The sequence below is a fragment of the Primulina huaijiensis genome, chromosome 3 (assembly GCF_012295235.1).
Source record: "Primulina huaijiensis isolate GDHJ02 chromosome 3, ASM1229523v2, whole genome shotgun sequence".
NCBI lineage: Eukaryota > Viridiplantae > Streptophyta > Magnoliopsida > Lamiales > Gesneriaceae > Primulina > Primulina huaijiensis.
Genome location: NC_133308.1, coordinates 15,223,027 through 15,250,998, shown reverse-complemented (window position 1 = coordinate 15,250,998; position 27,972 = coordinate 15,223,027).

Below are 27,972 nucleotides of genomic sequence, written 5' to 3'. Positions count from 1 at the left end.
TTTCTTGAATATATTAGGCTTATATTAATTTATCCCAATTGGTTACACATTTTAATATATGCTTTTAATTAAATTATTGGACAATAAGGAACTTATTTACTAACTTATCTTTAATTAATTAAATAAATCCTTACACTTTCTTTTTCTTTAAAATAAATTATTCTTTATCTTAAATAAATTCTAAAAATGTTTTCTAAATATTAAATTTTATTTCTTTACTCCAACTCCAGTCCGGCCTCACTTATTTAACTAGAAAGGTAGTAATTAAACTACTGCATGAGATAAATAATTTAAAGAAAAGCATTTAAATACTCATGAAATAAAAACATTTTAAATTTAAATACTGGAATTATGCATGGCTCATACGTAGACAAATTTACGGGTTCTACAATCCTTCCCCCCTTAAAAGAAATTTCGTTCTAGAAATTAAAACTCACCGAATAACTCGTGATACCGACTCCTCATCTCTGGCTCAGACTCCCACGTAGCTTCCTCCTCTGAATGGTTAAGCCCTTTGACTTTCACTCGCTTAACCAGCTTGTTCCGAAGCTTCTTCTCCTGTCTGTCTAAGATCTGCACTGGTCTCTCTTCATAAGACAGGATCGGAGTGAGCTGCAACGGCTCAAAATTCAAGACATGCGAAGGATTTGCCGTATACTTCCTCAGCATAGAGACATGGAACACATTGTGTACTCCGGCCAGATTCGGCGGAAGAGCAACACGATAGGCTAACGTCCCAACCCTTTCGAGGATCTCAAATGGTCCAATGAATCTCGGACTGAGCTTCTCTTTCTTCCCAAATCGCATGACACCTTTCATAGGTGCTACCTTCACAAAAACATGGTCGCCCACGGCGAACTCTAAATCTCTCCTCCGCTGGTCCGCATAACTCTGCTGTCGACTCTGAGCAGTCCTCATCCTGTCACGGATCTGGGCTACTACATCGACAGTCTGCTGAATAATCTCTGGACCCAACTCTTCTCTCTTTCCTACCTCATCCCAATGAACAGGAGATCTACACTTGCGACTATACAATGCTTCATACAGAGCCATTCCTATAGACGACTGAAAGCTGTTGTTATAGGTGAACTCCACTAATGGCAAGTTCGACTCCCAACTCCCTGAAAAATCAATAACACAAGCACGGAGAAGATCCTCCAATATCTGAATAACTCGCTCTGACTGCCCATCTGTCTGAGGATGGAAAGATGTGCTAAACAACAATTTCGTACCCATCGTCGAATGCAAACTCTTCGAAAATGAGGAAGTAAATCTGGGGTCTCTGTCAGATACGATAGAAACCGGAATACCATGAAATCAGACTATCTCCCGGATATACAACTCTTCATGTTGAACCATGGTGAAAGTCATCTTAATAGGCAAGAAGTGCGCTGATTTGGTAAGACAATCAACAATCACCGAGATAGCATTTGATCCTCTGACTGACTTCGGGAAACCGGTAACAAAGTCCATGGTAATATTCTCCCACTTCCACTCGGGAATAGGAAGAGGCTTGAGCAAATCTGCTGGCCTCTGATGCTCTGCCTTCACTAACTGACAAGTCAGACACTCGGAGACAAAACATATGATATCCTTCTTCATTCCTGGCCACCAGTACAATAATTGCAGGTCTTTGTACATCTTCGTACTCCCTGGATGAATAGAGTACGGCGACATATGGGCCTCTGATAGAATATCTGCTCGGATAGAATCACTGCTAGGAACCCATATATTGTCCCGGTATCTCACAATACCGTCACTAACTGAATACAAGACACTGTCTTTGGCCTCATCTCTCGGCTTTCACTTTGCCAACTGCTCATCTGCTGGCTGACCACTGCGAATACGGTCAATGAGAGAAGACTGGATCGTCAAGGTGGATAGACAGGGAACTCTACCTTGAGGATATGCCTCTAGATCAAACCTCTGCATCTTAGACTGAATAGGTCTCTGAATCGTCAGATGGGCCATCACTGCAACTTTCCTGCTCAATGCATCCGCGACTACATTAGCCTTACCCGGGGGGTAGCTAATGTCACAATCATAATCTTTCACAAGCTCCAACCATCGCCTCTGACTCATATTCAGCTCTTTTTGCTTAAATAAATACTTGAGGCTCTTATGGTTGGTAAAGATCTGGCACTTCTCCCCGTACAAATAATGCCTCCAGATCTTCAAGGCAAAAACAACGGATGGCAACTCTAGATCATGGGTAGCGTAATTCTTCTCATGAGTCTTCAACTGACGAGAAGCATATGCTATCACCTTCCCATTCTGCATCAATACTGCGCTGAGACCGAGCTTCAAAGCATCGGTATACAAGAAAAAATCTCCAGGCCCTGATGGCATGGCCAAAACTGGTGCTGAGATAAGAGCTTGCTTCAAAGTATCGAAGCTTTTCTGACACTCATTGCTCCACACAAATTTTACATTCTTTTTTGTCAATGATGTGAGTGGAACTGCGATAGAGGAGAATCCTTGAATGAACTTCCGATAATATTATGCTAGGCCAAGAAAACTGTGAATCTCAGATGCATTCTGTGGCACAACCCAATCTCTGCCTGCTGCAACTTTCGCTGGGTCTACCTCAATGCCACTGCTAGAAACAATGTGGCCTAAGAACGCCACCTTCTCCAACCAGAATTCGCACTTACTGAACTTTGCGAACAATCTGTGCTTCTGCAATGTCTGCAACACTGTGGTCAGATGTCTGCCGTGATCCTCCTGATTCTTCGAGTAGACGAGAATGTCGTCTATGAACACTATCACAAACTGATCAAGATACGGCTGAAATACACGATTCATGAAATCCATAAAGATCGCTGCCGCATTCGTCAAACCGAACGGCATCACAAGGAACTGGTAGTGGTCATAACGAGTCCTAAAAGCAGTCTTCGAAACATCAGTATCTTTCACCCTCAACTGGTGATAACCGGAACGCAGATCAATATTGGAGAACACCAAAGCTCCCTGCAACTTGTCAAATAGATCTTCAATCCTCGGAAGTGGGGATTTATTCTTCACTGTAACCCTGTTCAACTCCCGGTAATCGATGCAAAGTCTCATAGAGCCATCCTTCTTCTTCACAAACAAGACTGGCGCGCCCCATGGTGAAAATCTTGGGCAAATGAACTCCTTGTCAAGAAGTTCCTGAATCTGCTTCTTAAGCTCTGCCATATCTGTCGGTGCTAGCCGGTACTGTGCTTTTGAGATCGGAACTGTACCTAGCATAAGCTCAATGGAAAACTCCACCTCTCGCTCAGATGGCATACCAGAGACGTCTTCCGGAAAAACATCTAGAAAATCTCTGACAACTGGGACATCTGAGGCTGACTGACTGGGTGCCTCGGGGACAGATATAAAAGTTGCTAAAAACGCTCGACACCCTCTATGCATGAGCTTTTTAACCTGGACATGAGGAATAATGCGCGGTAAGGGAAAGTACCTGTCCAGCTCAAATAAGAACTGTGTCAGCCCAGGCGGTCGGACTAGAACAGATCTCCGCTGGAAGTCTATCAACACTCTGTTCCGCAATAGCCAATCCATGCCTAATATGATGTCAAACTCTGGCATCGGCAATACGATCAGATCCGCATAAACGAGGTTGCCATGAAGCTCAAGATCTAAGTCTCGTATCATATTGGTAGCTGTTATCTCCTCTCCCGAAGACAGTGCTACTGAATACGTTACATCTAGCCCAATGGTCTTAAATTTGAGAAAATTAGCGAAGACCTCTGAAATAAACGAGTGGGTAGCCTCTGAATCTATCAAGGCTTTTGTAGCTGAGCCAGCTATGAAAATTTTCCCTGAAAGGATAGAACACTATGCTGAACCCAATAATCACAAGAGCTAAGCTTATAGACATGCATAGGCCAAAGTTCTTCTAACTTAAATTCCCAAAAAAATAATACTGAGTAGAGCATGCAACCCTATCACAATTCTAGGTTCAAAATCTCAACCCAAAACGTTAAATCCCAAATATAAATTTAAAGCTTAAAGGTACATGTCATAAGCATGATATCGGGGTTCGTCTCCGCTGCATGGAGAGCAAATACCCTGCCTTGGGTAGGCAGTTTCCTCTGAGGGCACTGCGGTAGCACGTGGTCTGGTCTACCGCACTTGTAACACTTCCCAGAGCCATACATACATACTCCAGGATGGCGGCGTGAGCATTTAGGACATATCGGATGCTCCATAGGCTTAGGGACTACGCGTCCTCGCTGCTGCTGCTGCTGCTGGCCCCTGTTCCTAGGTGGGCCGTGGAAAGGCCTCTTATTCTGCTACTGATGCTGCTGAAGAGGAGGACGGTGCGGTACCTGGACTGGGCGCTTGCCCTAACGGTCTCTCTCGATATCCTGCTGATCTTGCTCTGCGGCTAGAGCTCTGGAGACAGCGACCTCTTAAGTAATAGGGTCAGATACCCTAACATCACGGCGCAAGATTGACCGTAAACCCACCAAGAAATGCATTAACTTGGCCTTGGCATCATTCGCGATCAGGGGTACAAAATGACAACCCCTCTCAAATTTACGGATGAACTCCGTAACAGTCAAATCTTCCTGTCTCAGGCTCATGAATTCCGTGGTCAACCTGGTGCGCACTTGCTCAGTAAAATATTTGGAATAGAATACCTCCGTGAAGCATGCCCAACTCAGTGTAGCCAATTTCAGGGCTACTGATGTTTCTTCTCACCATAAGCGGGCATCTCCTCCGAATAAGTAGGTGGCACAACGAACTCTGTCTGCATCTCCAAGCTCTATAAACTCGAAGATAACCTCGAGGGACTTGATCCAGCCCTCGGAAATCATGGGGTCCGTCGTCCCTGAAAACTCCTCAGGACGCATCTTCATGAATATCTCATAAATAGCTTCGGCCCCTGTCGGCCTAGCTGCCACCGCGGCATTGTTCCCCGCTAACTGTGCGAAGAACCGGTTCATCCTAGCTAGCATCTGGGCATTCATGTCAGGTGGAGGGGGTGGAGGTCCGAATCCCCCCTGTCCTTGATCCTCACCGTCTTCATGACGGCGCTCATCATCACCTCTCGGGCGTCCAACCTAGCGTCTAGGAGGCATACTGTTCCATATATAACCCATACATAACCAACATGCATAATTCCATAATTTATTCAAATGTAAATAAATACTGAACAATTAAAATCTGAACGTAAAAATACTTCATGAGAACATGCAGTAAAAGCAATTCCGGCTTCAAATAAAATGCATGAATGTAAAACTTACAGACCGAAGACGTGACTTCGTGAGCTTCTCGAGGTCAGTAGTAGTGCAACCCTTTACAAGAACATAGGCTCTGATACCACCTGTAATGGCCTCTAAATTCGTACTTGTAAATTTGCGGAAAAATTTGAAAATTTTCTTTTTCATTAATTAAAATGCCTCATTCATAAATAAACTAATAAATAAAGTTTGATGTTCAAAATAACAGCAGAAGTAAATATTTGTTTGCAAACTCATAATTTAAAATAATCCCATAACGATGAAAATATTTGAGCCTAAAAATAGTAAATGCTGAAAATGAGGTCCTCGGATTCCACTACTGCGGACCCTCGATGGCTCACTGGTCCCCGCCCTCGGTCCCAAACTCATCAGTACCTGCAACAATCAAATCTAGTGAGTCTAAAGACTCAGCATGCATATATCGTAAATAAAAAGTAATAATAATAAAATCACATGCGAAGGAAAATATCATGTCATGACTTATTGTAATGCGTGCATCACTGAACAGAAATCGTATCATGAATAATTAATATTACATGCATAACTGAACTGAACTGAACTGAAAGTAGTAAGTGAAATGTTTGCCCCGTAGAGCTCTGTAATGAAATAGCTAGTAATAATTTTCTGGTGAGATTATGGTCTACGCAAGTGGCCCCTGAACTGAACTGAACTGACCGGTAACTCACGACCGGGACCGGTAACTGACGACAGGGTGAAATATTAATCATCTGATCAAACTAATGCCACAGTATACTGGGTGGTACAAAACTGAACTAACCGGTAACTGACGACTGGGTGAAGTAATAATTCCATGATAGTAAAGTGACCACAAGCAATATCGCATAAATCTCAAAATGAATATTTTGCACGTAATATAATTAAAGAACATCATTAAATATCCTGTAAAAATTTTACTTATTGGGTTGGATCGCTCCCAGGCTCGCTGCAACTAAAATCTAACATGAAAATATGCAAATGATTTATCGTGACCAAGCTTTGTAATTGACTCCAAAAATGAGACATTTACGCCCAATGACTTAGTATTTAATCATGACTCCGTACCAACTCGAACCAACACCGAACCAATATTTAGTCATGATTAAAATACCCCTAAAATGATGAAATAATGCTCCTAAGATTTCAGTGCTCGAAATTTTCGTGAATGGAGGCCAAAACATGAAACGCTCTTTCGAGAGTCACTTTGGCACATTGCACCGTAAATTCTCGTACGACCTCTAAACTTGTCCGAATCACAAACAGCCAAAAACATGACCTTCCCAACTTGATGAGGTACTATCCAGTCCATGGCCATAGGCTAAAAGCAAACCAAGAACCCGAAATGCACCTCTGAACCACAGCACACTTGTTGTCAAAAATTACAGCAGCGGTGCTTTGGTTTCCTTGCGTCGTTTGCGAGGCTAATGGCCATTGGGCTTGAACCACCGACCAGAGCCTCTGTAAGGCCCGAGAATTTGGTTATTATAATCGGACATCAATTGTTGATAATTGATGTGATTATAGATGTATTGTATCGGACCGGAAAAGACGAGAGAATATACGAAATGTGTGCGAGGACAGTACCCCTCACGCATTTGCGCGACACTGATGGGCGCATATGCGCGAGGCAGGCAGAGGACCTCGCGCATGTGTGCGAGACAGGGCGTGCATATGCACGAGGAGGTGTGTTTCAAAATGTTAAGTCAAGGGAACCTCGCACATATGCGCGGAAGAAGGGCGCGCATATGCGCGAGTTGTCTAAAAGAGAAATTCCGAGACCCGTAGGTCTCGCGCATATGCGTCGGTTGGTGTCGCGCATATGCGCGAGATGTGCAGACCAAAGAATAAGACACTTGTCTTTGCCATGCATATATAATGTGTTATCTTCCTTCCCAGCTTGATATGGACGAGAGAGAAACAAGAAAAGCTTTAGAATTCCTTCAAATTGCATCCTAGCTTAGATTGATGGTTTCGCAAGATCCGGCCAACCGAATTTGAATCCGAGTCTATATTTTTGCTCCTCTTATTATTAGCTTCAAAAGGATGTAAGTATTAATACATTCAGCATGTTTTGAAGTTGAGATGATTTGGGGAAATCAGAGTTTGATTGTTATTATTTGTTTTTGTGAGTATTGGGAACGTTTATTCGCAACCGGATCGAAGAAGGGTTATGATATGCGATTTTTGTGTAAATTCCAGCATGTCTTGAGTTGAGTTATGTAGATTTTGAGATGATGGCATATATTTGGGATGATTATGAGTTATTGATATTGATTATTGATAATTGAGTTGACCGGTATCGCGAGATTACTCCGTTACGCCGTCGAAATATACCGAGATTGAATATTGATCCATATGTGTTCCTATGATATGGTACATTTATACATGTCGTTGCAGATCTGTGTTGACATACTTGATATCGAGATTTCAAGACTTCGACTTATTCAACCGAAATTACGACAAGAAAGGTATAATTCATGTTGATTCGGGAAGATACAACTCGAGTTAGATTTGATTCGAGTTTCCCAAAATCACATACTAGATTTTTCTACCTTGCTTTACTTGTGCTTTATGTTGATTTATGTATAAGCATTGAGATAGGAGAGTCATTGGCAGAATTGCCAAGTTCTAGACGTTCGGTGGTATCGAAGTACAGGAGAAGATCGACTCCGGTTGTAGATGTTCGATACAGATAGGGCTGAAGTCTAGGAATAAGACGTACCGCCACCACGATGAGGAGGGTAGGTGGGAGACTTGTTACGTCTTATTCACATAGGGATCCCTAGACTTAGATATGAGTCGAGTCAAAGAATAAGAGTCAAAGAGTGTTATCCGTAACTGATACATGTTTTATTATTTTGTATTTAATTGCATGACATGCATGTATACATGTTTTATACTGGGATTTGTTCTCACCGAAGTATCCGGCTGTTGTTGTGTCTGTATGTGTGCATGACAACAGGTGGGACCGGATCAAGGTCACGCCGAGGATGAGAGATCGAGGTTAGAGTAGTGATTACGAGCATAGCAGAGGAACTAGTAGTGTTTACATTTGATATGTAATGTGTAATAAACTCTAGTTTGTACGATTTGTATGGAACAAAACGTGTATCTACTTTTGTTAAAATAAAATAAAGATGTCGTTTGTATATGATTTATATACAATCGTTTTTGATATTAAAAGTAAAATTTTGACCCACATTTTCTTGCAAAGATCCAATTAATCTCAAAGAGAATTGAGTCAGAGCCCGGGTCCCCACAACAGGTGGTATCAAAGCAGTAGTTCTGTAGACTGAACTAGAAGAGAGTGAGCGGGGTAGATCGAGTCGTCTTCCTTGCTTTTGTGATATTAGCATGCTATTCATTGTATGTTGATTTACATATGTCTTCTATGCAAGCATGTTTCTTGTTGTAATACATGTCTACCTATTTATTTGATTTGATTGCGACATGTATTAAGCACAAAATGAATCAGAAGCTAGATCAGAGGTATATGATCAGAGGAGGACTGAGACAGGTTGTATAGATTGTGTACTAATCCGTTTGATAATTAGATATGCCTCCTCGATGAGTACCGCAACCAGTAGCAGGTGGGCACCAGAACAGGGCAGTACATCCAATGATCCGATGGATGTGACCGCTACACCGATGGAGACTTTGTTAAAGCGGTTTCAGTCATTCCGACCGCCGACAATGAAGGTCACAGAAAATTCCGTTGAATGTGAAAGTTGGCTCGATGACATCGAGATGTTATTTGAATCTCTTGACTACAATGACGAGCGAAGAGTTAAACTTATTGGGCATCAACTGCAAGAAGTTGCAAAGAACTGGTGGCTTACCATGAAAAGAGCCTTGGAGAATCGTGGCACAGAGATCACTTGGAAACTTTTCAAAGCAGAGTTCTATCAACGATTCTTTCCCGTGTCCTACAGAAAAGATAAAGGTGCTGAATTTGCCAATCTGAGACAGGGACAGTTGAATATCGAAGAATATGTGGCAAAGTTCTCTGCATTGCTCCGATTTGCCCCTAATGTTGCAGAAAATGATGAGGCTATTGCAGATCAGTTTATTAATGGCTTGAACCCAGATATTTTTACTTCGGTGAATATCGGTAGACCTAACAACTTCGCTGAAGCGTTGAACCGTGCCAAGGGGGCGGTAGCTGGACTGCTTAGGCAACGAAGCGCTCCTTATGTCACTCCGAGTCCAAGACCACCACAGCACTCTTTTAAACCTCCTCCCAGATTCGATAGCAGTGGTAGTATCAGCGGGAGAAAAGACCAGTTGAAAGCGAAAGGCAAACAGTTCAAGAGATCAGGTGGCAGTTTGTCGAGCTCCAGTGGGTCACGACAGAGAGGTCCTGGCCAGAGTACAGAGTATACAGGTGTGTATTGCAATTCTTGTGGAGGCAGACATGCCACTGAACAGTGTTAGGGCGTGATGGGTCGTTGCAATATCTGCAGACAACAAGGACACTTTGCTAGGGTTTGTCCACAGAAAGGGGTACAGCAAGCTCAGAGTGTAGGAGCATCTGGTTCCGTAAATCAGCCTGAGAGGCAAGCTTCATCTGTTCATTCTTTTCAGCCAACCCCTACACAAACTCAGCCTCGAGCCAGAGGTAGCCAGACAGTGAGCCAGCCTCCTAGACAGCAGGCTCGAGTATTTGCACTGACAGAAGAGCAGGCCCAAGATGCACCAGATGACGTGATCGCATGTAACTGTTTCTTTTGCGGTTATCCTGCTTATGTATTGATAGATATGGGTGCATCTCATACATTCATATCAGAACGCTTTGCATTGTTACACTCATTACATGTAGAGTCATTAGCTACTGTAGTGTCTGTCTCTTCTCCGTTGGGAAGTGGTCTTATATCCGTGACTTCAGTTAGACAGTGTATGCTTCAGTTTGAGGGTCACGAGATTGAGTTAGATTGCATTGTGCTTGGGTTAACTGATTTTGATTGTATTGTCGGTATCGATATGTTAACCAAGTACCGAGCCACTATAGGTTGTTTCCAGAAGATTGTCAGATTCAGACCAGAGATGGCTGACGAGTGGAAATTCTACGGTAAGGGTTCCAGATCTCGGATTCCCTTAGTATCTGTTTTGACAATGACACGATTGTTACAGAAAGGAGCAGAGGGGTTCCTTGTCTATTCAGTAGATTTACGGAAATCGAGCCCGGCATTGGCAGATTTGCCAGTGGTATGCGTGTTCGCCGATGTATTTCCCGATGAAATTCCAGGGTTACCTCCAGCTCGAGAGGTAGATTTTAGCATCGATCTCATTCCAGGTACTGTTTCTATATCCCGAGCTCCGTACAGAATGGCGCCAATCGAATTGAAAGAATTAAAAACTCAGCTAGAAGATCTTCTAGCCAAGGGATATATCAGACCGAGTATTTCTCCTTGCGGCGCTCCAGTGCTATTTGTACGAAGGAAAGACGGTTCGATGAGATTGTGTATTGATTACCGGCAGGTAAAGAACAAATACCCATTGCCTCGTATCGACGATTTATTTGATCAGTTGCAGGGATCTTCTGTCTATTCCAAGATCGATCTGCGATCTGGATATCACCAACACCGAGTCAGAGAAGCAGACATACCAAAGACAGCATTCCGAACCAGGTATGAACATTATGAGTTTATTGTCATGCCTTTTGGTTTAACGAATGCTCCAGCGGTGTTTATGGGATTGATGAATCTTGTTTTTCAGAATTATCTAGATGAGTTTGTTATTATTTTTATTGATGATATTTTGGTATATTCCAAGAGTATGGTTGAGCATGCCAAACACTTAAGAATTGTGTTGCAGACGCTGAGAAATGAGAAATTATATGCTAAACTGTCAAAATGTGAGTTTTGGCTGAGACAGGTTGTCTTTTTGGGGCATATCATATCTGGAGACGGTATTTCTGTTGATCCAAGTAAAGGTGAAGCTGTAATCAGTTGGCCTAGACCGACTTCTGTGCCAGAGATACGCAGTTTCATGGGTCTAGCAGGGTGCTATCGACGATTCATCAAAGATTTCTCAAGTATCGCGAAGCCGATTACCCAGTTGACACAAAAGAATGCGCCATTTGTGTGGTCTGAAGCTTGTGAGTCTAGCTTCTTAGAATTGAAGAAGAGGTTAACCAGTGCTCCAGTATTGACGATACCTTCAGGTACTGGTGATTTTGTTGTATATTGTGATGCATCTCATAGCGGATTAGGATGTGTTCTAATGCAGCGGGGGCATGTCATTGCTTATGCCTCAAGACAATTGAAGCCACCCGAGACTCGTTACCTAATTCATGATCTTGAATTGGCGGCTATTGTGTTTGCACTGAAGATATGGCGACATTATCTTTATGGCAAGAAGTTTAAAATTTACTCTGATCATAAAAGCCTGAAGTATATGTTCTCTCAATCCGAGTTGAATATGAGACAGTGTAGATGGCTCGATTTGATGAAAGATTTTGATTGCAAAATCAAGTACTATCCAGGGAAGTCTAATGCAGCAACGGATGCCTTGAGTCGAAAGGTATGTGCCTTATCCTTATCGATGATAGGTGTTTCTAATTTGATTAAGGATTGCTGTTTGTCTGGATTAGCATTTGACACAGATAGTAGACCACTGCGACTTGCTACAATTCAATTAGAACCAGATTTGATTGTTCGCATAAAAGAAGCACAGAAAACTGATCAGAATGTTCAGAAATCGATTGAGAAGGTCAGATCAGGACATCAGTCAGAGTATCAGGTACGTGATCATGTTTTGTATGTAAATAACCGTCTTGTGGTGCCAGATGTTTCAAATTTGAAACAACAGATCTTATCAGAAGCGCACTGTAGTCGGTTCAGTATTCATCTTGGCGGCAGAAAGATGTACAACGATTTAATAAAACAGTTTTGGTGGAAACAGATGAAATTAGACATTGCAGAATTTGTATCGAAGTGTTTGAATTGCCAACAGGTGAAGGCCGAGAGGAAGAACCCCGGGGGTTTACTTCATCGTTTATCTATTCCTGAATGGAAATGGGATCACATTTCCATGATTTTGTCACGAAGTTACCACGATCATCCCGGGGTTGTGATGCGATTTGGGTGGTGATAGACAGATTGACCAAATCCGCATGTTTCATTCCGTACAGAATGACGTATAGACATGATCAGATGGAAGAGATATATGTCAGAGAGGTATTTAGATTACATGGTGTGCCGAAATCTATCGTATCAGATCGTGATCCCCGATTCACTTCACATTTTTGGCACAGTTTACGGCAGGCTTTAGGTACGACATTGCACCTGAGTACTTCATACCATCCCCAGACAGACGGACAGTCAGAGCGGACTATCCAGATCTTAAAGGATATGCTGAGAGCTGTAGTGCTAGACTTTGGCACTAGTTGGCAAGATTCACTACCACTTTGTGAATTCTCGTACAACAATAGCTATCAAACAAGCATCGAGATGGCACCGTTTGAAGCATTATATGGCAAGAAGTGTAGATCTCCTCTGTATTGGGATGATATATCTGAGGTACCAGAACTTGGGCATGATATGATTCGGGAAATGACTGAGAAAGTAAAACTGATACAGAAAAGAATGAAGACAGCGCAAGATAGACATGCCAAGTATGCGAATGTACGTCGTCGACCGTTAGTGTTTGAACAGGGAGACAGCGTATTTTTGAAGATTTCTCCTTTCAGAGGCATTGTCAGGTTTTGTAAACGTGGGAAATTGTCTCCTAGATACATCGGTCCATATGAGATTCTTGAGAAGATCGGCGATCGTGCATATCGACTTGCTCTTCCTCCTTCTTTATCCGGGATACATGACGTTTTTCATGTGTCGATGCTAAGGAAATATCTGCCAGACACTTCTCATGTCCTTCAACCTGATGAAGCCGAACTCGATGAAACTTTAAGTTATTTTGAGCAGCCAATTCAGATTATTAATTGGAAGAACAAACAACTCAGGACGAAGATTATTCCGCTGGTAAAAGTCCAATGGTGTCGTCATGGCATTGAAGAAGCTACCTGGGAGACAGAATCAGATATGAGAAAGAGATTCCCCGAACTGTTCCGCTGATGTGAGTTTTCGATACAATTTTTTCATACCTTCTTATTGATATGCTTTAATCACCTGTGATTTCGGGGACGAAATCATATCTTAGGGGGGAGAAATGTAAGGCCCGAGAATTTGGTTATTATAATCGGACATGAATTGTTGATAATTGATGTGATTATAGATGTATTGTATCAGACCGAAAAAGACGAGAGAATATACAAAATGTGTGCGAGGACAGTACCCCTCGCGCATATGCGCGAGGAGGTGTGTTTCAAAATGTTAAGTCCAGAGAACCTCGCGCATATGCGCGGAAGAAGGGCGCGCATATGCGCGAGCTGTCAAAAAGAGAAATTCCGAGACCCGTAGGTCTCGCGCATATGAGCCGGTTGGTGTCGCGCATATGCGCGAGACGTGCAGACCAAAGAATAAGACACTTGTCTTTGCCATGCATATATAATGTGTTATCTTCCTTCCCAGCTTGATATGGACGAGAGAGAAACAAGAAAAGCTTCAGAATTCCTTCAAATTGCATCCTAGCTTAGATTGATGGTTTCGCAAGATCCGGCCAACCGAATTTGAATCCGAGTCTATATTTGTGCTCCGCTTATTATTAGCTTCAAAAGGATGTAAGTATTAATACATTCAGCATGTTTTGAAGTTGAGATGATTTGGGGAAATCAGAGTTTGATTGTTATTATTTGTTCTTGTGAGTATTGGGAACGTTTATTCGCAACCGGATCGAAGAACGGTTATGATATGCGATTTTTGTGTAAATTCAAGCATGTATTGAGTTGAGTTATGTAGATTTTGAGATGATGGCATATATTTGGGATGATTATGAGTTATTGATATTGATTATTGATAATTGAGTTGACCGGTATCGCGAGATTACGCCGTTACGCCGTCGAAATATACCGAGATTGAATATTGATCCATATGTGTGTTCCTTTGATATGGTACATTTATACATGTCGTTGCAGATCTGTGTTGACATATTTGATATCGAGATTTTAAGACTTCGACTTATTCAACCGAAATTACGACAAGAAAGGTATAATTCATGTTGATTCGGGAAGATACAACTCGAGTTAGATTTGATTCGAGTTTCCCAAAATCACATACTAGATTTTTCTACCTTGCTATACTTGTGCTTTATGTTGATTTATGTATAAGCATTGAGATAGGAGAGTCATTGGCAGAATTGCCAAGTTCTAGACGTTCTGTGGTATCGAATTACAGGAGAAGATCGACTCCGGTTGTAGATGTTCGATACAGACAGGGCCGAAGTCTAGGAATAAGACGTACCGCCACCACGATTGGGAGGGAGGTGGGAGACTTGTTACGTCTTATTCACATCGGGATCCCTAGACTTAGATATGAGTCGAGTCAAAGAATAAGAGTCAAAGAGTTTTATCCGTAACTGATACATGTTTTATTATTTTGTATTTAATTGCATGACATGCATGTATACATGTTTTATACTGGGATTTGTTCTCACCGAAGTATCCGGATGTTGTTGTGTCTGTATGTGTGNTATAAATCATATACAAACGACATCTTTATTTTATTTTAACAAAAGTAGATAGACGTCTTGTTCCATACAAATCGTACAAACTAGAGTTTATTACACATTACATATCAAATGTAAACAATACTAGTTCCTCTGCTATGCCCATAATCACCACTCTAACCTCGATCTCTCATCCTCGGAGTGACCCTGATCCTGTACCACCTGTTGTCATACACACATACAGACACAACAACATCCGGATACTTCGGTGAGAACAAATCCCAGTATAAAACATGTATACATGCATGTCATGCAATTAAATACAAAATAATAAAACATGTATCAGTTACGGATAAAACTCTTTGACTCTTATTCTTTGACTCGACTCATATCTAAGTCTAGGGATCCCGATGTGAATAAGACGTAACAAGTCTCCCACCTCCCTCCCAATCGTGGTGGCGGTACGTCTTATTCCTAGACTTCGGCCCTGTCTGTATCGAACATCTACAACCGGAGTCGATCTTCTCCTGTAATTCGATACCACAGAACGTCTAGAACTTGGCAATTCTGCCAATGACTCTCCTATCTCAATGCTTATACATAAATCAACATAAAGCACAAGTATAGCAAGGTAGAAAAATCTAGTATGNACAATGGACTAATCCCTTCCTAACACACCCTATAACATTCCTAGATGCAGCCTTGAGCGCCTGGAACGAGCCAACTCCCTGAAATCACAAAACTAACAGAACCGTGAAGCATGAAGGGAAACCAAAAAAATCTGTGCAGAAATTTTGTTCATGTTGCTGTCATATTTCGGTTTTTTCCCATAAAATCGTGTACATGTGATGTTTAAAAATCATAATATGACTTGATTGAAGAGCAAGAGAAGATATAAACATGCCTGAAATTTGTTTGAATAAGAAAACAAACACTACGACGGCACGACGCAGAGGAGACGGAGTGATTTTCTTTCTTGTTTCTTGGTTGAAGGCTCACGATTTCTTGCTGATATTCTTCAGAATTTTTGAATGGTGAGGGAGTGTTATGGAATGAGGGAAGGCTACTAGGAAAATAAAGGAGTCAAAAATGCTTTGGAGGGAAGATGCAATATCAAGGAAATGGAATGATACAAAGAATGATTTTCCTTCCTTCCTTCCTTCCTTCCTTCCTTTTGACTCTCGAAAATATGGAATTTGCTAGGCTGATTAGATGGTTTAATGAGGTGCACAAAATTGCTTAAATATTAATTATTGAAGATTTAAAAGTGTAGGAATTATCAAACCAAGAAATCATTAAAAAAATAATATCAATGGAGAGTTGCCAAAAAAATCAAGATTTGTTTCTAAGGAGGGGGCCGAAAATTTGGATACTAAATTAGGTAGAAATATTGCTTAATTCATGAATTTTAATCCTTTAAAGTTTTAAACATTTATTATGTATTTTAGTTAATTAATAACTTAATTTAGAATAGTAATTTTCTTGCATGCACGACTAATTATTAAAATACATTTACTAACATGTTAGGGTAATATTTTCTTGAATATATTAGGCTTATATTAATTTATCCCAATTGGTTACACATTTTAATTTAGGCTTATAATTAAATTATTTGACAATAAGGAACTTATTTACTAACTTATCTTTAATTAATTAAATAAATCCTTACACTTTCTTTTTCATTAAAATAAATTATTCTTTATGTTAAATAAATTCTAGGAATGTTTTCTAAATATTAAATTTTATCTCTTTACTCCAACTCCAGTCCGGCCTTACTTATTTAACTGAAAAGGTAGTAATTAAACTACTGCATGAGATAAATAATTTAAAGAAAAGCATTTAAATACTCATGAAATAAAATCATTTTAAATTTAAATACTGGAATTATGCATGGCTTATACGTAGACAAATTTACGGGTTCTACACCGCACCTATCATTCGAAGAGAGACCCGCTCAGATTTTGGATAGACATGAGAAGAGACTCCGGAACAAGGTGATCCAGATGGTCAGGGTCAAGTGGCTGAATCATTCTGAGGAAGAGGCTACTTGGGAGACCGAGACCGATATGAGAAGTCGCTACCCGGAGTTATTCGATACGTTCTAATTTTGAGGACGAAATTCTAATTAAGGGGGGGAGAGAGTTGTAAGGTCCAGGAATTTAATTCACATAACTTGAATGCATGCAATCTAGAATTTTTATTTAAATTATGTGTTTAATTATTTTTATGCATTTAATGCATAATTAATGCATGATAGGATTTATTTCATGAAATTTTATAAGTTCATGCATTAGGATTTCTATGTGTATTTTTACCCGCCAGAGAATAACAATACGTAAATTTTATCAAATCGGGGGACTTTTTGAGAGTTCGGCTAAAATTTTCAAAAACTTTCCAACACGAAATATTTTTCGGGAGCGTGTTTGGATTTAATAGGCCTACTCTTAATCTTATTGAGCTTAATACTCTCTTTAAACTTTTAATTAAACAATTTAGGACCCATTATGTATTGCCCAAAATCAGTACACGTAAATTCCATGCGATTATTTAATAGTTAAATCATTTATTTAAGTTTAAAATGAGTTTTTAGCCATGCATGATTTATTTAAATGTATTATTTTAAATTATTCATGTTTATGTGATGCACGTTAAAATGTTTTTCAAGTTTCATGTCCAGACGATTATTCGATGCGGGGTCGAGGGAAAAGACCGGTGACGATTTTGACAATTTAAAATGTGGTATTTTATTTTAAGTTGAGGTTGGAGCATTTTAACTCATTTACTAAGTTTCAGCATTTTAAAGCCTAATTTAATTATTAGGTGAATTTTAGAATTTTAAAACTTTTAAAGTTGACCTTGTGCATTTATTTTGTTAAAAAAGAGAATTTTATAAAATTAGTATGGGTTAACCTTTTATTATCATTTTAATTAGTTAATTTAGAAAGATTTCTCCTAATTAAAAATCCACACACATGTTACACACACTCACACACACTTACACGTTTTTACACAGACCAAAACACACAATACACCCTACTCATCTTATTTCAGATTTTTAAAAAGAGAAAACTAGGGTTCTTGGTGTCTAAAGCAGCTGCCCTCTTCCCTCTCCATCTTCTAGCAAATTTTTGTGTGTTTTCTTCAAAGATTTTAGCGCCACGTTCGTCCCGGATCAATCCTCGCGCCATCTCCGCTTCGGCATCGTCGGTACGGTATTTTCAAATATCAAAAGGCACGTATATTCTGTTTATTTCTGCGTCGATCATGTCATAGTATGTGTTGCGATGTATTTTGTATGAAAACCATGTGAATATTGGGTAGAAGTTTGAGCAAATATGGTTGGATAAATTTTGAAACCATTTTTGGATCTAAATCATGTTTTTGTTGTCTTTTTAAATACTGCGACTTTTTGGTCTTCATTCTGAGAAAACTTTCAACACACAAATTGTAGAACTTTTTGAGACCTTTGATTTGACAGTAAATTCAAAATACTTGAATAACAATTGAGGGAGTTATGGTGTTTTTTGTGGGACTGCTCAAACTACGTTTTTTAGAAAATTATGTATTGATGTGTTCTTGAAGTTTTATTGTTGCAGGCTTCGTTGGGCATCGATGGGTGATCATTGATGTGTTTAAGTATATCGAGAATGATGTTGGCATGATTGTTGGCGTTTCGTTTCGTGTCGTTAGGCATTTGGTCGTATTAGAAGCCGTAGAAAGTGTTTTGGTGTCAAAAGTCGTGTTCACGGATTGGGTTTCGTTTTTAGTGATGCGTAGTTGTTTTGGGGAATTTGTTTGAGTTTTAATCATTGCCTTAGCATCTTAAGAATTGGTCTTGAGATAGGATTATCACAAGTGTAGGGAATTTCATTTTTTCGCGATTCCAGCACCTACACGGACCCTGGAACGGAGTCCGTGCCCTTTTTACTTCAAAATGCGAATTTCTAGCATGTACCCGGACCCCTAACAAGACCCCTACATGGGGTCCGTGTACCCCTTTAAAAATTTTTTTTTTTTAAATTTGCTTCGGGGTTCTATATCATGGTTTAGTACGATAGTTAAAATTTATTTATGTAAAAATATAGGATTTGTTTTGGGGTTATTAATATAAAATATAGGATATTTTTTGGGGGTTCTATGTCATTGTTTAGTACGATGATTAAACGAGATCAAGCTCCGAGCGATTTAGAATGTCATAAGCTATTTATTTACTTCGGTGGTGAGCACGAGTACCTACGTTTAAGCAATGAAAGATAAGGGTTTGAACTCATGTTAGCATGTGCAGCAGTGGTCCCAATCGAGATCCAACGAATCCCTCAATGCCAAGTAAGTATGTTCGACGTGCAAAAGAAAATATTTTAAGTCTTGAGGTATGCTAAATGTCTTGTGACCAAATTATGAACGGGTTTGGAAGCCGGAGAACGTGTCCGAGGACCTCTCCAACTTTGAATGGGTTTGGAAGTCGGTGAACGTGGCCGAGGACCTCTCCACCCCGTTAAATTATGAACGGGTTTAGATCAGGATTGGAAAGCGTTAAATTATGGACGGGGACCAATCCGCCCGTTAAATTATGAACGGGGATCTCATGTATGTGGCAGCGGATTTTTCCCTATCAGCCCAGTACTGTGGTTTAGTCTGATCAGGCGATTTATGTTATGGGTCACTTGCTTTGAAACATGCCTCTACGCAAAATTATGAAGTTTATGTAAGTTCAAGTATGTACAAGTATGCAAGCATGTTTAAGAAAAGTTTTTACGTTATGGCATGTCTATTTTATGTATGTTAGTTCAAGCTTTCTCATGCAAGTTCAAGTTTCAGTACGTACTCTCTATTTTGAAGTTGCATGCGATTTTATTATGTATTACTCGTTACTTCCAGTTTATACGTGTTGAGTCTTTAGACTAACTAGACTTGATCGATGTAGGTGAGGATTAGGTTGAGGAGACGAGGGGTGGGGACCAAGGAGCTGGCTTGGACTGAGTAGGAGGCTAAACCCGAGGACTGCCATGTTTTGAAATTTTAATGATATTTGAAATGTTGAAAATACTCTGGATTTTTATGTTATGATTTTGAGGTTCAAGCAAATACTTTTGGTAGACATTGTGTTGAGACGTACAGTTTATTTTACCAAACTTTGAAGGTTCATTAATTAATCAAGAAAATTTTTTATTCTTCCGCAAATTTTAAGTCGTAAAAAATACGGTACGTTAAAGCTGGTATCAGAGCGGTGTTCTTGTAAAGGGTTATGCCTACTGCCAGTTGCGAGAAGCTCACAAACTCACACCTCAAGTCTGTAAGTTTTCATGTTTTAAATTATGTTATGTAGTAAGCATCGAATCATGATTTCAGCATGTGCATATTTAAATCCAAATTACGTGCATCTTATGCTATTAGTATCATGTTCATGCATGTGGGTTTACGTGTTGAGTAAATTATTGGAACACTATGCCTCCTAGACGCGTGATTAACCGGGAAGTAAGAGAAGAGGATAGAGAGACCCGAGATGAGGAGAGGGCCAATGCTCCACCTCCACCTCCACCTCCGAATATGCAGGCGCAGATGCTTGCAGGCATGACGCAGTTTTTCGCGCAGTTCGCGGAGAAGCAGGCTGCAGCAGGAGGTATAGGGGAGAGGTCCAGAGCAGAAGCAGTCTATGAGAGGTTCAGAAGGATGAACCCAAAGGAGTTTTCAGGGACCACTGACCCGATGTTAGCGGAGGGGTGGATTAAGTCCATCGAGGTAATTTTTGATTTTATGGAGCTGACAGATGCAGATAGAATCAGGTGTGCCACTAATAGCTAATGATGCCAGAGAAAAGTTGAGGCATTTCATGGATGGATTGCGGCCGATCTTACACCGTGACGTCCGAGTTGCTGGTCCTACTACTTACGTGGTTGCCATGTCAAGAGCTTTGGCGGCAGAGCAGGATCAGATAGACATTGAGAATGACAGACAAGGCAAGAGGCCCTATCAAGCTCCACAGCAGCAGCAGCGACCTAAGTTTAAGAGGCGGTTCCAAGGGCAACAAGGGATCAAGCCCTATCAGGGACCACCGAAAGGCAAGGGTCCTATCCCAAAGCAGAAGGCTCCGCAGAGGCCCGATAATTTCCCAGTGTGTCAGAAATGCAATCGCCAACACCCGGGACAGTGTCTATGGGGATCATGGAAATGCTTTAAATGTGGAGCCAGTGACCACATGCTTAATTACTGCCCACAGGGGGTGCAGCCGACCCAGGGCAGGGTGTTCGCCATGCATGCACAGGAGGCGACCCCAGACACGACGCTGTTGACTGGTAAATTATTTAATTCAGTACAATATTAAATTGTTGCCTTGCATGATTGTTTTATATTTGGAATTTCGAGAGTGCTAGTTGGCATTTTGGTGTCTTTTGTTGCATAAGGCTAATAATAGAACTTTGGGGATATAAGTTGTGTTGTGCTAACGTCTCTCAGGAAATATTTTCATTAAGAGATTAGCTACTATGGCCTTGATAGATTCTGGGGCCACTCATTCATTCATCTCAGAGTCGTTCGCTAGTCATTTGGACATCAAGTCCATCGACCTTGACGTGAAATACTCGGTGACAGTCCCATCAGGGGAAGAAATGTTATCTACCAGTGTGGTCAGAGATATCGATCTAGAACTACAGGGCCACCTAGTGTACGCTGACCTGATAGTATTTCCGATGCCATAGTTTGACATTATTTTGGGAATGGACTGGCTGACGAAGAATAGAGTTTTGATCGATTTCCAGAAAATGTCAGTGTTAGTAAGACCTATGGGTATGGAGCAGTTTCTCTTTGAGCCAGCTAGATGGAGGAGTTTTCCTCGCATGATCTCTTGCGTGCAGGCGCGGAGACTTATTTCTAAGGGGTTTCAAGCCTTCTTTGCCAACGTTATTTCTGCACCTGATGCGCCCACTCCATCTATATCAGATGTGCCAATAGTCAGAGACTTCCCAGACGTCTTTCCTCACGACGTCACAGGCCTTCCACCAGATAGAGAGGTGGAGTTTTCCATTGATCTTCTGCCAGGCACAGTGCCAATTTCTAAGGCACCGTACCGCTTAGATCCAGCTGAGATGCTAGAACTTAAACTACAGATACAGGAGCTTCTTGACAAAGAATTTATTCGCCCTAGTTTCTCGCCATGGGGCGCGCCAGTGCTTTTTGTAAAGAAGAAGGATGAGAGCATGAGGCTGTGCATCGATTACCGAGAGTTGAACAAGGTAACGACCAAGAATATATACTTTTTACCAAGGATCGAGGACTTGTTCGATCAGTTGCAGGGAGCTACAGTGTTATCTAAGATAGATCTTTGATCGGGGTATCACCAGCTGAAGGTGAAAGATGCGGATGTACACAAGATAGCCTTCAGGACCAGGTATGGGCATTACGAACTCTTAGTAATGCCATTTGGACTGACGAATGCTCCAACTATTTTTATGGACCTCATGAAGCGAGTATTTCAGCCTTAGCTTGATCAGTTCGTCATAGTGTTCATTGACGACATTCTCATATACTCGAAGAGCCACGAGGAGCACAGTCAGCATTTGAGGACAGTTTTGCAAATCTTGCAGAGTCGCAAGCTATTTGCGAAGTTCAGTAAGTGTGAGTTTTTGTTGGAGAAGGTAGTGTTTTTGGGCCACATAATATCTAGCAGTGGTATTGAGGTAGATCCAACCAAGGTAGCAGCAGTCAAAGAATGGGTTGAACCGAAGAATGCGTCTGAGATTCGCAGTTTCCTAGGCCTAGCAAGCTACTACAGGAAATTTATTCAAGGGTTTTATTCGATAGCAGTGCCACTCAAACCACTGACAAAGAAGAATGCAAAATTCGTGTGGAGTGCTGAATGTCAAAAGAGCTTTGATACTTTGAAGCGAGCTCTTATTTCAGCGCCGGTATTAGCCATGTGATGAAACTTAAAATTATTAATTTATTATATGTTAAAACCTATATTTTAAAATTTAAGTTTCATTAATATTATAAAATTATGTTATTTTAGTATTGTGTATTTATATTTAAATGTCTTACTAAATATGTTTTATTTTCAGGTTTTCTACGTGTTGGTAAAATAATGATAACTCAAGCTACAAAATTCAAATGGAGGTGATTCAAACATTTTTGGAATCCTTGAGAAATTATCTACAACTTTGCAGAAGACATGATTGCCTAAAAAGTTGGTTAAGATGATCAAATTGTGAAAATATCAAAAGGAGGACAAATTTACTTTCACCATGACCAGCATATAGTAAAAAAATCAAAACTATTTCAATATTTAACAAAATGAGGTGAACCAAGTAGCCAAATTCATCTACAGAACATTCCCCACATGTTTGCTGTTTTGAGCTGAGTCAAATTTTGTCGGCACCCGGGCTCTAACTCGATTATCTTTGGGATTAATTGGATCCTTGCTAGAAAATGTGGGTCAAAATTTTTTGCTTTTAACATTAAATCAAATGTATAAATAAAGCATGAAACTATTCTTTATTCGACTAAACAACATAATGTACATACAACTCTGTTTTAGTACAATCATATACTAGTGTTAGTACAAAACAACCAATAATCTGCTATGCCCGAAATCACCACAATATCTTGATCTCTCATCTTGCTCGCGACCCTGATCCTGCCCCACCTGTTGTTATGTACACATACAGGCACAACAACAGCCGGAAACTCCGGTGAGAATAAATCCCAGTATAAAACATGGTATACATGCATGTCATGCAATTAAATACAAAATCATAATACATGTATCAGTAATCATGACACATTAGTGAATCCAGTTAAAACAATATGACTCTTATTCTTTGACTCGACTCATATCTAAGTCTAGGGATCCCGGTGTGAATAAGACGTAACAAGTCTCCCACCTACTCTCCCAATCGGGGTGGCGGTACGTCTTATTCCTAGACTTCGGTCATATCTGTATCGAATGCCTACAATCGGAGATGATCTGCTCCTATGCGTCGATACACCGAACGTCTAGTTTGACAATCTGTCAATGACTCCTATCTCAAATGCTTGAATATAAATCTATAAACAAGACATAATCATAATCAAACATAATTAAGAATCTAGTATGTGATTTTGGGAAACTCGTATCCAGTCTGAATCGAGTCATGTCTTCCCGTGTTCACATGAATTATACCTTCTTGTCGTTGGAATAAATCGAAGTATCGAAGTCGGGATATCAACTCTGTCAATCCTAATCTGAAATGGAAATGTTGAGATGCACAATATTAATCTACAATTCAAACCAATACATGTTCATATCAATATTCAATTTCGATATATTTCGACAGCATAACGACATAGTTTCTCGATACCGATCAACTCAAATATCAATACTCAAATCTCCACAATGCATCATCAATACCATATCATCACCATAACTCATACTCCCCCAACAACATCAATCCACAAGGCTCAAACTTGATATAATTTCATACACATATATGCTGGAATTTGCACAAATTGCATACGATATCAGTTCTTCGATCCGGTTTCGAATATACGATCACCTCTATCATAAGAACACCTAATCTCACTTATATCAAAAGTTCCCAACATTTAAACTTCAAACCATGCTGAAATGTAACAATACTTACATACTAAGATAGTCCTTGATGAGAGGAGCACGAATCTAGTCTCGGATCGAAAATCGGATGATCGGCTTGTGTGAAATCAATTTCTTAAGCTTTAAGAAAATTTGAGAGTTCTCCCATGGATTCGTTCGGTGGTCTAATTCTGAATGAAGGGAGAATGGGAGATTACATGTCATATGCATGGCAAGGACACATGTTTTATTTTTCACTCAACACGTCGCACCGCGGGTGCGCTCACTCCTGACCGCTGGTGCGCTTAGCTCTCGGCAGCCCCATCTAAAAATTCAAAAACAGCGACCGCGGGTGCGGTCCCTTTTTCACCGCGGGTGCGCTCAGGCTACGGCAATCTTTCAATATTTCAAAATCACCGACCGCGGGTGCTGTATGTCTTGGACCGCGGGTGCGGTGACCTTACTGTAATTCTTCACGTTTCATGAGTTACAACCGCGGGTGCGGTATGTCTGGGACCGCGGGTGCGGTCTCTCTTGTATTCAAAACTCTACTTTCTGCCCTTACACCGCGGGTGCGGTAGAAACTGGGGCGCTGGGGCGGTGTCCTTTCATGCAAACTTCATAATCTCATCTTATCAACCTACAATTCTTGTGCATTACATTTCTCCCCCTCTTAGATATGAGTTCGTCCTCGAACTCGCAAGCAATCTCTCAAAACATGTATAAGATAATCAATATAATCAAAACTAAAGGAAGACTCACATCATGGAAATAGCTCGGGATATCTCTGTCTTATCTCGGACTCTGTCTCCCAAGTAGCTTCCTCGGTGCCATGACGACTCCATTGAACCTTCACTAACGGAATAGTATTCGATCTGAGCTGTCTATCTTTCCGATCAAGAATCTGAATCGGCTGCATAACGTAACTCAAAGTCTGATCTAACTCGGCTTCTTCAGGCTGAATGACATGAGAACTATTTGGCATATATCTACCTAACATCGATACATGAAAGACGTCATGTATCCCAGATAGAGAAGGAGGAAGAGCAAGTCTATACGCACGATCGCCAATCTTTTCAAGAATCTCGTACGGACCGACGTATCGAGGAGACAACTTCCCACGCTTGCCAAATCTGACCACGCCTCTGAAAGGAGAAATCTTCAAAAATACTCTGTCTCCCTGCTCAAACACTAACGGTCTACGTCTGATGTTCGCGTACTTCGCCTGTCTGTCTTGTGCCGTCTTCATTCGTTTCTGAATTATCTTTACTTTCTCAGTCATCTCACGAATCATATCAGGCCCAAGTTCTGGTACCGCTAAGATGTCATCCCAGTACAACGGAGATCTGCACTTGTTTCCGTATAACGCTTCGAACGGTGCCATCTCGATGCTAGTCTGGTAGCTGTTGTTGTACGAGAATTCACAAAGAGCTAGTGAATCTTGCCAACTAGTACCAAAATCTAGTACTACAGCTCTCAGCATATCTTCTAAAGTCTGGATAGTCCGCTCTGACTGTCCGTCTGTCTGGGATGGTAAGCAGTCCTCAAGTGTAAAGTCGTACCTAGAGCCTGCTGTAGACTGTGCCAAAAGTGTGAAGTGAATCGTGGATCATGATCTGATACGATCGACTTCGGCACACCATGTAATCTGACAACCTCTCTGACATATATATCTGCCATCTGATCATATCTGTACGTCATCTTGTACGGAATGAAACATGCTGATTTGGTCAATCTGTCTATTACCACCCAAATTGCATCATAACCCCGAGATGATCGTGGTAACTTCGTGACAAAATCCATGGAAATGTGATCCCATTTCCACTCAGGAATAGCTAAACTCTGATGTAACCCTCCGGGCTTCTTTCTCTCGGCCTTTACCTGTTGGCAATTCAAGCATTTAGCCACAAACCCTGCAATATCTGTCTTCATCTGTTTCCACCAGAATTGTGTTTTCAGATCATTGTACATCTTCCTGCCACCAGGATGAATACTGAACCGACTACAGTGTGCTTCTGACAGTATTTGTTGTTTCAAATCTGAAACATCTGGCACTACAAGACGGTTATTCACATACAAAATATGATCACGTACCTGATACTCAGAAATATGTCCTGATCTGACCATCTCAATCGAATTCTGAACACTCTGATCGGTTCTTTGTGCCTCTTTGATGTGAACAATCAAATCTGGTTCACACTGAATAGTGGCAAGTCGCAACGATCTTCTATCTGTATCAAATGCTAATCCAGAAAAGCAACAATCTTCTATCATATTCGAAACACCTATCGTCGATAGGGATAAGGAACATACCTTTCGACTCAAGGCATCTGCTGCTGCATTCGACTTCCCTGGATAGTACTTGATCTCGCAATCAAAGTCTTTTAGCAGATCAAGCCATCGTCGCTGTCTCATATTCAACTCTGACTGAGAAAACAGATACTTCAGGCTTTTGTGATCAGAGTAAATCTCAAATTTTTCCCCATACAGATAGTGACGCCAGATTTTCAATGCAAAAACGATAGCCGCCAATTCAAGATCATGAATTGGGTATCGACTCTCGTGTGGCTTCAACTGTCTCGAAGCATAGGCAATAACATGCTGTTGCTGCATAAGAACACATCCTAACCCTCTGTGAGATGCATCGCAATATACAATGAAATTACCCGTACCTGCAGGTATCGTCAGGACTGGAGCACTAGTCAATCTCTTCTTCAACTCTACGAAGCTCGACTCACAATCTTCAGACCAGATAAAAGGCGCATTCTTCTGAGTCAACTTAGTGATTGGCTTCGCTATACTGGAAAAATCTCAAATGAATCGTCGATAGTACCCTGCCAGACCCATGAAACTGTGTATTTCTGGCACAGAAGTTGGTCTAGGCCAACTAATCACTGCCTCGAGCTTGCTCGGAGCAACAGAAATACCGTCTCCAGATATGATATGACTCAAGAAGACAACCTGTCTCAGCCAAAACTCACACTTTGACAGTTTAGCATACAGTTGCTCATTTCTTAACGTCTGCAACACAATTCTCAAATGCTCAGCATGATCAGTCTCATTTCTCGAATAAACCAAAATATCATCTATAACAACAATCGCAAACTCATCCAGATACCTCTGAATGACACGGTTCATCAGACTCATAAACACTGCTGGCGCATTCGTTAAACCAAAAGGCATGACAATAAACTCAAAATGTCCATACCTGGTTCGGAATGCAGTCTTCGGTATATCTGAATCTCTGACTCGCAGCTGATGATATCCAGATCGCAAGTCGATCTTGGAATAGACAGAGGATCCCTGCAACTGATCAAACAAATCGTCGATGCGAGGCAATGGGTACTTGTTCTTTACTGTTGCCTTGTTCAGTTGCCGGTAATCGATACACAATCTCATCGAACCGTCTTTCTTTCGCACGAATAGCACTGGTGCGCCACAAGGAGATACACTCGGTCTGATATATCCCTTGGCCAACAAATCTTCAAGTTGTTCTTTCAATTCTTTCAACTCGATCGGTGCCATTCTATAAGGAGCTCGAGAAATAGGAACCGTACCTGGTACTAGGTCGATGCTAAAATCTACCTCTCTGACTGGAGGTAATCCCGGAATCTCATC